At 31.2% G+C, this 13390-nt stretch overlaps 1 long non-coding RNA gene across 1 annotated transcript; it reads left to right on the top strand.

Moving 5' to 3' along the window:
* Window positions 1-8959: 8959 nt before the first annotated feature.
* Window positions 8960-9988, top strand: LOC132748204 (uncharacterized). Its single transcript, XR_009628229.1, has 3 exons — window positions 8960-8999; window positions 9381-9416; window positions 9926-9988. It is a non-coding gene; the product is annotated as an uncharacterized LOC132748204 (long non-coding RNA).
* Window positions 9989-13390: the final 3402 nt, after the last annotated feature.

Here is a 13390-nt window from a genome sequence, read left to right as displayed (position 1 = left end):
GTAAACGACAGTGCTATGGAGACAGATCAACGCGGTAGCTTGACCCTGTTTGAACTAAATTTCTCCATGGCCCTTTGTTATGTAATATGTGTGCTGATTATGTCGACATTCGGCGTTTTGGGTAACATGTTCATCATTTACGTGATGAGAACAGATAAAAATATGAACACGGATGCCAGATGGTATACCATAAACATGGCTGTTGCAGATCTTTGCGTCACGGGCATAGCTGACCCAATGTGTATAGCGGGTAGGTTTGATATCAACTTAGACTCGAAGTTGAAAAATCGAAGAACATAAAAGTAGTTTGATAGTTCTAATTAGATTAAATAAATTGCAGTTTATGATTATTTTTTCATTTTTATTCAATGGAATGGAAATGACGAAATTCAAGGACTTTACCATTCAATATACAAATGATATATGAATTTTAGAAATTTAAAGAAGCTCACGATTAATTTTGTTTCATCTTACCATCAATGATTTCATATGTTAATATAGAAAATAAATGTCCTATCAAAGTGTGTTTTGTAACTGACACTATGCTCATTTTTTCATTGTCAAATAGAGCTGAATTGACAACATATTTATAAAGACTGACTCATACAAAGGTGATTGACCAACAGTTGATTTTAGAAAATGTTCTGGATAAAATAAAAATCTTCCTAAAATTTAAAAAGAGAGCCCTACACTTGATAAATTGAGCATTACTGGTAAATTCCAAAGGACATTAACAGAAATTTTCTTTAGCCACATGAGTTATTCATTGTTCATACGAAGTTAATTATAAAATTGAAACAAAATTTCAAAATGTGAATTTAGTTTTACTTTCAACTGTTCACTCATTAGATATAATGAGCATAATGTCACTTTAACTCATTTGGCAGATTACGGTCATTAATATTGGAGACATCGAATTTCATTGCATATTTCAGGAGCATTTCTAGGCATGGACTATTTTGATAAAAAAACTTTGGCTTTGTGTAACAACCGCCAGCATGTGTTTAACAGCCTGTATTTGCGCATATCTAAATATTGTGAGCCTTACTGTCAACCGCTGTTTTTTCTCTGCCATGATAAAATTTACGACAAAATCTACAATAAGATTACTTCTACATCCATATGCATTGTCACGTGGCTTCTTGGTGTCGATGCAGAGCTTCCGAATTTCTTAGGTTTAGGTGGACATTATTTTGATAAGAAATCACATCAATGCATATGGAACAGAAGGGCAAGCAGAACTTACACAGTAATTGTTTGCCTTGGATTTATTGCAGCACCCATGTTATAACTGTTATTTTGTAACACAGCTATCCTTATCAAGATCTGGAAGGTCAAAAAGAATGTTGTGTAAGTATTGTACATAATTAAAAACTTATATGTAAAAAAATCGTAATTATTATTTCTTTATTCCATTGCTTACACAATTTACATATGAGTGTAGATGAAATGCTTACTTAAATAAATTTAACTTTTCTCGAACAAAGTTTATAAGAATATAAGCCGCGTCATGACAAAACCAGTATAGTGGGTTGGCAACCAGCATTGATCCAGACCAGCCTGCGCCTCCGCGCAGTCTGATTAGGATCCATGCTGTTTGTTATCAGTTTCTCTAGTTGCAATAGGGTTTGTAAGCGAACAGCAAGGATCCTGATCAGACTGCGCGGAGGCGAAGGCTGGTCTGGATCCATGCTGGTCTCAAACCAATTATGTTGGTTTTGTCATGGCGCGGCTCAATTATTTTGTAACATGTTACTGAAATGATTGGTCTTGAGAATTTATCCTTGAAATCACGGATGTAAAACATAATATATATATTTTTGATATATGTATGATTAATTACATTAATGTTTTGATTTCGTGGACAAATGAATGATAATTAATGTGTTGTATTTTTATAAAATCATTTCGATTTCCAAAACCATGTAAATCTATTTATACAGAGAAAATAAATATGCTTTAACTGAAAAAATTACTCAAGAACGCGCCGTTGTTGCACATTTTGAAATTTCCGGCAGTCATATCATGCATTATATTATCTGGTTTCTTGAATATAGCTACCGGAACAGTTCTGTTATAATTTAGTTTGTCCACGAACTTTAGCATTACTTAAGAATTTATTCGTTTTAGAACAGCCCATACTCTTAAGACCAGTATGAGTTCAGCAAAGATTTTACTCACGCTTTTTGTGATATTTGTCGTCTGCTGGATTCCGTATGTAATCGTTCACTTGGCGGATACAGACGACTCTTTCTCGTTGGAGGTGTACCTTTTTACGACATTACTAGCACATTTACACTCCAACGCCTCTTGTTTTATCTACCTCGGCTACAAAAAGTAAGTTCTGAAAAACATTTGAAATAAAATTGCAATTGCGAAGTAAGGGTGACTTATTCTGACATCCATTTTTGTCACATTTAAAGAATACTTTTTTGCTGTCACAGGAATTACCGGGATCTACTAAAAGGTTTGTTCAAATCCAGAAACCGGATTCAGCTGATTCATTCTCTTGCCTTTTTGTGTAGGGGTGTATAATTTACCAACATTACATAATAGAGACTTATCATTAGTTCTTTTTTCTACGTACAGGATTTTTAATTATAAAATAAAACTTCAATTAAATAAATCTTGAATTGAAATAATAATATGTTGATTTATTCTTACAGAAATAAAAGAAAAAAATGGGAAAAGAAAGAAAACGAAAGACATATAAGACTAAAGAAAAAGAAGAAAGGAAAAATATATACAGTGTCATAAAAATAACTTTGGACTTTCTGTCAGACTGAATGGTTTTTATATAGACCTTTTTACAATACGCTTTTTCCATAGCAACGAAAGTTGCGTTAAGCGTATGCGCATTCTGCGTGAATGCTCCCACTTGGACCAATTTTTCGTCGACGCGAAGGTAAAATACAATTTTATTATAAGAAAACGTAAGAGTATTAAAAAGTCATGTAGCACACCAAAGAATGGCTATAGTACTTGATATAATTGTAAAAAAAGTTTATAGATTTATTGCCTGGTTTAGGACTGAAAACGGGATAAGTGTTTTTCTCTGAATGCTCCCATTCGGACTTTTCCCCAAACATACATGAAATAAGGTTGAAAACTTTCTTGAAAATTATTTATTAATTACCGGAACATAAACCGAGTCATGTTTACCCATTATTCTAGATAAGTTTGAAATATTTCTATTTAGAAGTCAGGTTTTCTTAATTCTTTTTATAAAAATGGAAAATGCTCCCACTCGGACTCAACTTCAGAGATGCTCCCACTCGGACCTAAATATATACAAATTTTGAAAGCAAATTGCTGTGTTAAGATAATTGTTATTTTTTCAAAATATCTTTATATTCAAGTTCATGTAGTCATATAATCAGTTAGAATTCAATGAAACAGAATTTTTCTAAAAACGATACTTATATCTAGATCACTAAAGTTGTGACATATTTTATCATAACAATCTCGTGAAAATGTCTTCTTAAAGGATCAGTTATCGGCCTAAGAATAAGAACAAAAAGGTTGTGTTGAAACAATTACTCGTTAAATAGAGTCGCTGAAATAAGAAAAAAATGATTCTACAATTTAAAAATATAATAACGTTTTGTTTTGCAGAAAGTTTTTGTGTTTGTAACCAGTATGGGAAAAGGTATAAACAATATTGCGACGTAAGGAAGCACATGACAGGACATCTTGGCACGGCATAGCTGGAGCAAATATTTTAGATACCAACAGAGGAGGAGGAATACTCTAGAAAACACAAGAATAATAGCTCTTTGAAGTAATTGTCTTTTGTTCAGTTTTTGGGTTAATTTTTGGACAATGTGTCATAAAGGATCAAGTTATCTGAAACTTCACTGGAGGATGGATTTCAATAAAGTAAAATACCGCAAACAAGAATGACAACTCTCCAGTTTTGGAGTTATTGCTCTTTGTATTCACCACTATGATTAGTTTGCAAGGACCATACCTCTAAAGGTATTTGATATTTAAACTTGAAACTTTATATTGAACATGTTTAATAGAAGTGAATAGCAGAGCATAAGCACCAGAAGTGTTCACTTAATACTTCTTTGTTGTTTTTTCTTTTTTTTTTTCATGGGAGTGTTATTTTTGTCATGATTTATTATCTCTAGGCTATAAATTTTCATTAATTTTTACGAGTGTCATTACTTGGATTTTACATGTATGTAAGGGTTACTTCCCCTATGAAATGTATGTCCTCCTTTTCGGCGGGGGATTTTACTGTCTGTGATTGTTATTATTTTAACGTCATTTAAATATCCTGAAATCAATTTTCTTTGGCTTTATATCATAAATATAATGGTCAAATGAAGATTTATCAATATTGTATGTTCCAAAAAGCATTATTTGTAAAGATAATACTGAATTTGCATTTCATAAAGGGAGGTAATTAGAAATATATTTTCTATTAAGTGTAAGTTCAATTCTTCAATAAGAAATGAATGCATACATTTATATTTGATGATTACATATAGTGTGGACAAGCATTTGCAGTACGTATTTTACATATTCCTGAATGTTTGAAAATTGTTTTAATAGCATAATTATATACATATCTATACAATTTCAATTGGTAACAACCTGAAATATAACTAACAGGATATTTAATTACCAAGATATGGTAAAGACTGTGATAAAGAAATAACTGATCTTTGTTTTCTTATTTATTTAATTTTGTTATTTTAGGTAAAAATACGTACATATGATAACTTTTATACTTAAAACTGTCAAAGGTGTCAATAATTGTGATGTATGTTTTATGTGCCATGGTATGGCAGTACATTGACTTTTTAAACCAGTTCATGACAAAAATGATTTCAACAATAATTAACTTACGTTTCCAGATAAGTTTCAACCTGCTAATTTGTGCATTTAAAACTTACGTGTATTTATGCTATAGAGCTATAGGGCTTTCCTTCACATTTTTATGTCTATATTTTATTATTAAGGTCGTTTCGATTAGGAAAACCAGAGTTCAAATTGCTAACTTTCTTGTACATGTAAAGAAGCAAGTTTATAGTGAAAATGTTATGTATATTTAACACAAAAATGCATATAATTGTTACCATTTTACATACTCTTTGAGATAGTGATTACGGAAAGAGTTTCTAAAAAAGCTTTTCAAGCTTCCTACTCAATCCGTACTATTTATTATTTGTCAATTATCATGTAAATGTAATGCTTATAAATAAAATATTGTTTAAACTAAAAATGATTTACATGTTGTTCTTTAATAAACTATTCAAATCAACCGATAGATATTTATTCTTGAAATCCAAACTGTCCATTTAAAGTTTTATAGTCCTAGCTTTGTTGTTGGCAATAATTTTGAATCATCCCTTCGGATCCAACACAAGCCAAGTGCACCTTTTTGTAAAGTGATCCTGTCATTTGAAACTTTGCCATGACACCTTGTTCCTGCCCAACGACGTCATTCTTCAGAATCAAAGAAGTGATCTCTGTAAAAAGAAGAAAAAAGTTAATGTCGCCAAACACATTAGTTATTGACAAAATGATGTAAAAATTGTGAGAATAATCCATAAAAGCTTAACACAACAATGTGCTTTCAAAATGTATATATTTGGGTCCGAGTGGGAGCATCTCTGAAATCGAGTCCGAGTGGTAGCATTTTCCATTTTTATAAAAAAAATGTTTAAAAGAACTGACTTTTGAATAGAAATATTTGAAACTAATCTAGAAAAATGTGTAAACATGACTCGGTTTATATTCTAGTATTCAACCTTATTTCTGATATGTTTTGAAAAGTCCGAGTGGGAGCATTCAGAGAAAAACACTTATCCCGTTTTCAGGCATAAACCAGGCAATGAATCTATATACTTTTTTACAATTATCTAAAGTACTATAGCCATTCTTTGGTGCGCTACATGTTTTTTGATACTCTAACGTTTTCTTATAATAAAATGTTATTTTACCTTCAAGTCGACGAACAAATGGTCCCAGTGGGAGCATTCAGCCGGTGCGCGATGACGTAGTATCCTACCATTGACATAGTTTATCACGTACAATTATTAAAATCGTCATTAAAGTAACTTTTACATTTTATGAAGTGACAAATAGTGTGACGTGCATTATAAAAATTAACATGTGTTACGAGGAACCGGATAAAATGTGTGTTACGTCACTCCCCAACAACCCATCTTAACTTCTCAAGATTTTGAAAAATAATATTTAATCATTTAAAATATATTTATGTGACTTAAAATATTTCTGCTTGCATCACAGTCAAATCAGGTAAGGGATAAATTCAGGTAAACTAAACACTAAAATGCACTATCACCTGTTCTGACGTTTTACAGAATGATAATTAATCTCGATTTCATGTTATAAAATTTCTCTTCTTTTTATAAACCTTTTTAACAACAATTAAGTTTAATTTTCATTTGCTAATAGCTATATTTCCACATCTTCTTAAAAAATGATCTCAGCTACTGTCAGGTCCGTGATCGTACATTCTTAAACAATTATCTTTTTCATGCCTTTGTATGACATTCTTTGCCACAAAGTTATACAGGCATCTTTTCTATTTTTTGTTCAAAAGCTATTTTATATAATTTTCTACCTTTTGCCATAAAATAATTCGGAATTGTCTATGAACTTCTACTCTCTTTCTGTGTAGGGCAATGCCTTTTTGCCCTACACAGATTGCGCATACGCGAGAAAATTCTACTTCCGGTCGATCTTTATAGCAACGGACCGCGTCGTTAAAATGTCTATCGGGTTAATTGCATTATTTCATAATTCCTCCAACATAAAAATATAACCAATAGATGACTCAAACTGCATATAAAATAATACATGTAAATTATTGTCATGCCAATGGTTATATCGCATGTAAATAAACTTGCTGATAATTAATTTTCGGTGATTTTACGGCAGATATCTAGCATCCGAGCTTACTCGTCACCCCGATAGCACGAATATATTTTAGGTGAATAAGAGCTGTAATCCATCCATTGCTAAAAGAACGGAATATGTTTGTAATATGAACAATTATGCCATCACAAAAAAACGACAAAGAATATATACTTTTAATTAATTGTATTTATTTCTTATGGTATGGCGATATTTTTGTCAATGGCTGGTAATCAAGAATATAAGGCATTTTTAACAAAGTTCCATGTATGTCCCTACGTAATGATAGATTATGCCATAAAATTATTGAAGTAACTACAGTAACAATGCTACAAGACACCAATCGCATAGGCTCCGATAACGGTAGCCAATTAATGTGTACAGAAGCTCTCTAATAACCAGTTCTTTTTCAGCAACCAAAATTAGGAAACTCCAGCCATGACGAAATATTTGTACTATTTTGACTTTCTGAAAATATATAAATTATACGGCAGCAAAAGACATCGGTAATCGCAAATTAGTGGTGGGAGGGAGAGGATTTTAAAATATTAAGAGGATAGTTTTTCGTTTGAGTGAAATATGGAATATATTTTCACGAAACATGATAAAATGCCACATATTTTCACGAGCCGGGACCACGAGTGAAAATATGTGGCATTTTATTATGTTGAGTGAAAATATATACCATATTTCACGGAAAACGAAAAAAACAACTTTTTATTTAATTTCATTATCAAAGAAAAATGGTTACAAACCCCATTTCTTGCTACGCAACTGCAATTGTACAACGCACAGTAATATATTACTGCGCTTGTTTTACACGCGATATTTAGCGCTAAATTGTGACGTCACGTAAACAACTCTTTAAACGTCTGTCGGCTGAATTAAATATATTGGTGTTCGGATTTATTACATGCTTTTCGCTGGTTTATAGAAATATATCAGTGATATAAAACTGGTAATTTCACTGTTTGAAACAGTGAAATTACCACTTTGATAATTTCACTGTTTTGAATTTAAGCCCCTTACGTTGTTTCAGTGAAATACCAGCGTGCACAGTACTGGATACCAACTTAATGACGTGACGTCGTAAATGACGTCACGGTGTATTATTATTTGGCGCGCTTTTCATTCAGTATTAGGACTTTTTAAAACGTTTCTTTGCATATAATAAAAAGAAAATTAAATGTTTAGTTTAATGTAAGATTGAAATATATTTCACCTTGTGAACACCAAAAGTTCATATTTTACTCGTGGCTGCGCCACTCGTGAAATATACCTTTTGGTGCTCACTCGGTGAAATATATTCCGATCTTACACTGAACTAAACAAATATCCTCTATTTATTTTCTTATTTAGACCATTTTCTATCATTCTAGATAGTTTTCAAAACAAAATTCAACAAAAAGTTATTTTGTATTTATCAGATTTTTCAAACAAAAGGGCGAAAGAAGTCCCTTAAAATAAATATGAGTTTTGACTCCGCCACTTTCATATTTATATTTCATTTTGAAAAAAATATGAAATATATTTGACTGATATAGCACCATATTTCATGAGTAAAAGTAAATAATTAGAATTTTTATTTAGAAAAAATATGAGTGGGCGAATTATTTAAAGTTTTGCACACAAGTTATTGGTCTAAACCTACATCAAATGAAACATCAATCCCGAAAAATTATTTCACTCCAGTCATGTCAAAAAACCTCAGTGGAGTCCCTTAAATATTCCAAACTAGCAATTTTTATCCTCGCTTCAATGGATTTAAACGATGTTTTATAGAAATGAATCATGATTGGCAATCATCTGATAGCAGACCGAACGCTGAAGTGTTGTAACCATTGGCAACCGAGAGTTGATCCACGTTTACGCATGTAAATAGTCAATTGATACGAATTAAAACTTTCATTTTTAAATAAACTCAAACCTTTCATTAAATTGAATCAAATTCTTTCATTCTGTTTATTCAGTATGCTTTATGTTCTCCTGGTAATTGTACTTTATGTATAAAAAATTATATTTTCCATTCATACAACAGCGTACAAGAACAGCCGTTTAAACATATGGATCGAGGGTGGACTTATAAACTGGACTCATATCACGTAAATATGCCCCCATTTCTTGACAAGTCTCTCATATATACAAATAAAAAAGTGCATGATTAGAACGTAGCGATTTACTTAGCAATCTAAATAATGTCTCCATAAAGTGCTAACCGCAGCAAACCGTGTTTGTAACAATAATACAGGGCGTAGAAAATCTTAACTGCCTTACAGTCTGTCGAGAGGTTACACTGAATAGTACAAACTTACAAGTTCATATAATATTTTAGTTTATGTTGAAAATAAGAAAATGGAAATATTAAATAACGCTCAATACGGCGTAATTGAGATCGTTACAAGCCCGGAAAAATACTTATTATTATTATTTTGCTTGTATTTGATTACTTTAACAACTTATTTCAAAGCTTTATTATATTTTAGCGTTGCCGACAGCTCAAATGGAATAATGGTTCACAAGTAAGTCAATGATGCGATGATTTATTTGGCAATTTGAAATATGCATTGATATTCAAAATGAGTTTGATTTCTTTATTTATTCTGTATTATATATGTACATATTCAATATAAGCATACGGTATATTGTATACCCGGTTAGATTAAAAAATATATACACGCAAAGGCAATAATTTATTCCTTCTACAACTTCCTTAATTTATTTTCAAAAATGTCTTAACAATTAAGTATTTTTGGATTTCATTATTGCATAATGAAGGCATATGAATGTTAAAATATAAAAAAATAAATAAAGAATAATGATAAATAAATAAACAAAAAAGCGGACTTATAATAGGTACTTAATGATAGTGATCAGTCATCAAAAAGGTTTTAAATAACCTCCTTTACAGAGTGAAATTAATAGACTAGTGTTATTTGATGAATAAATCTTTTCGCCTTTTCATATAACTGTTTGCTAATTTGTTACATTTATCCTATTCACATTGCTTTTCCGTTTCATATTATTACAGCGATCAGCTGCTTAATCAATTTTCTGGACGCTTGATGAAATCAGTGATCGTGGACGACACCGAAGTAAAAAGTACGACAGGAAACCTCCAGCGAATGCAGTTACCTCATTGGTCAATCGATATATGTAAACAAATATGGCTGCCGGTGGCTGAAGAGCATACAGAAATTTAGTAATATTTCTGTTATTTTACTTTTATCGAGAGGTTATATTTGCGAAATTTATTTTCAAAACCGTAATATGTTAAATAAGAAAAGGCATGATAACAATGAATACATGTGAGGACTGTTTGTTTTAGCCTATGCTGGGAATAATTCAACGTAATCAAAGCCATTGATTTAGATCCGTCCCATTAACGATTCGACCCATATAATTCAAAGATTATATGAAATAAGATTATATTTCAAAATGGTTGTGGCTTATTTTCAAAATGGTTTAAATTTATAAAACATCAAGAAATCAATGTTTTCTCATTTTTTTTCCCATCCATATGATAATATGGATTTAGGCATGCCTATGCACGGGGAAGTCGTTAAAAATTCCCTTTATTCTTTCCGGTTTAAAGGTGTCATTCGGTATTACATGCACCGCTTCCGTTTTCACTCGGAACACTCGACGTTTATTATTTATCCGAAAAGTTGAGATTTGTTACGTTATCGGAATGCCCCGCCTATTATCATTGAGTTACATTGTAAATGGCGGTGCCCGACCAGAACTGACACTGAAAATTTTATTGATAGGTATAGAATTCTATATATTTTTTAATTGTTTTTTATTTGATTTTCTTATACATAAACACGTATAGTTTATAGTCGGGCAAGCCAAAGCCCGGACCCGCTTCGCGGGCCCGGTCTTTGACTTCCCCGTATTATCTAGTACACAACTCCAGGGACAGTTTCCTTGAGGGAATTTCATTTTACATTTTTTTCTCCCCCTTATCAAATTTAAATGTAATTTCCTATGGTGGTCAGTCATCATGAAAATGATATACATATACATTACTTATAGGCAAGAAGAGTCTACTTCCTTGAACCAAACCATATTTGTGTCATTGATGAAGAAACATGGTTGTGACCCGATTAGTGCTTGATTTTGTTTTTGTTTGTTTTGTTTCATTTTACGGCCTTTTCCCCAACAGTATTTCAGAACATAAAGGCGGGTAGTTTCCTAACCATTTTTCCTGGAGAGTTACACCAGTACAAGACGACCTTCCTCCATGCCAAACTACCTAAGCATCTCCTGGGGATCGAACCCACGCCAGAGAGGTATCTGGATTAGAAGTCATCGACTCTAACAAACCATGATACATATGTTGAAAGGTAGACACCTTAACAAACACCAGGCCACTGCTCCTCTTAATTTTTTATTTCTCACTGACCTTTCAAAAAACTAAATGATTCAAGCTTGAGCCAAAATAAGGAACAAAAGGGAGGAACAAGTTTTTGATTTTGTTTATATGACATTCAAAATTTTGATTTGATATTGAATTACTGGTGATAAGGTACTTCCCCACAAGAAATTATTAACAATATGCCACAATAACAATTTGCTAGAGTTAAATAATGATGCACCATTGTACGATTAAAGCAAAAATTGAGTAAAATTTACTCAAGAAGCGAAATTTAAAATGGAAAATAATTAATAAGATTTCAGCAACTGTTTGAAAATGCCCCATTATGAATGTGAAAAAAAGGTAATTAAACACATGGCGATTTGTTATGTGATGAATTTTTATTGTTGCGAATCATAAAAATGTCAAGTAGAAGATTGACCTACAGACTATTGCATGTATTTGAAGCAGTTATTGCCAACTGCACTTTTTTTTCCGGAATCCACCAGCTTGCTTGAAGCCTTGTGAGCAACTAGCTATGAGTAATAATATAATTCCATGCAATCATCAATAATGGTTTAGGATATTTATGTGCACATGAAACATATTTTACTTAAAATTTATTGTAAACTTGATGTAAACATTTCTTACAATTTCAGATGTATAAAAGGCAGTATTTATTGTATTCACTGTATTCATCATGTTAGGATAATGAAAAGCAACAAAAATATGGTCATATAGACTGTTAACATAATCTTCACTATTTTTTCCAACATTTAAATACTCATTTAATCATTATGAATGTCAAATTGTCAATGTCAATTTGTTGATACCACATCATTTTTTTTTTCACAATTTTCAAACCAATCTATTTTATATATCAAGATAAATCAGAAAAAGGGAAAAAATATGAAATCAAATTCCAACAAATATGAATGGAATTCACCTACACATTTAATTAAATTATCAATTCAATTTAACATATATGGCATAGGCTATCTATAACAACTTTCTTTCAATAAATTTTATCACTTAGCAGATAATCATATAAGTCAGCTGCTTTTAAGTCATGGTTCTGGTGAATAATGTGCACAGGGCATTTCAGTTGAAAAATAGCATTTTGAGGAAAAAGTCTTCTTTTTTTCTGTAAAATTTAGGAAAATAATCACTGCACATAAGTAAGGTAGTAAACAAATACCAGCCAAAAATACTTTAATTGTATCTATTCTATCATGTTAATATTGTTTCTGTAAATTTGTAGAAATATTAATAGTTTTCTATAAACATTGTGGCTGATACTATGTCTCCTATAGTTTAATTAGTAAAACACCTCTGGTTTATTGATAACTCATGCAAACTAGTTCTGAGTTCAAATCTCAGTAGGAGCAAAGATATTGGCTATATTATAAAAGCAAATCTGTAAAAGGATAAACATAGATAAATGTTAAATTTTCTGTTTACCTTAAGACCAATGTTTTAATAAACTTCAGAAATAATTGCTAGTACTAAAATTTTGATAGAATGGCTATGTGAACTACCATATTTGGAATATTTATTCATTAAATATATTGTTTTAGTACATGTTCATAATGTTAAAGAGCTTAAAATATAGATTAAGAATGTGGAGTGAGTAATAGGGAATTGATGGTCTACAGAATATAGGCCTAATAATATATTAAAAATACATAGAATTCTATATCAATAAAATTTTTAGTGTCAGTTTTAATAGGGTGCCACTATATTAAATGTTACTCAATGATAATAGGCTGGGTATTCCGATAATGAAACAATCGCAACTTTTTGGATCAATAATAATATTCCAGTGTTCCGAGTGAAAACGAAAGTGGTGCATGAAATACTGAATGGAAAAATGAACCAATTTTTTAACTGACTTCCCTGTCCATAGACTTTGCCTAATTTCATATTAAATAAGTCAAATCAAGATTCCTGAGAAATAATGCCTTTTTACATTCTTCCAAACTTTTTTCATGGATTCCTTGCCACTGAAATTCTAAGTTATTAAACCTGTGCTTTACATCTAAATGATTTTTAATCTTTTTTTTTACTTTTCATGCCTTTTCAGATTTTAAATATGTGTATGATCATATAATCTGTCACTTGTTTTAAGAATCAAGT

Source organism: Ruditapes philippinarum, unplaced genomic scaffold (genome assembly GCF_026571515.1).
Source record: "Ruditapes philippinarum isolate M1 unplaced genomic scaffold, ASM2657151v2 ctg7637_1_1_1_1, whole genome shotgun sequence".
Taxonomy (NCBI): Eukaryota; Metazoa; Mollusca; class Bivalvia; order Venerida; family Veneridae; genus Ruditapes; species Ruditapes philippinarum.
The sequence above is the reverse complement of the archived record's forward strand: the minus strand, read 5'-3'. Positions and strand labels throughout refer to the sequence as shown.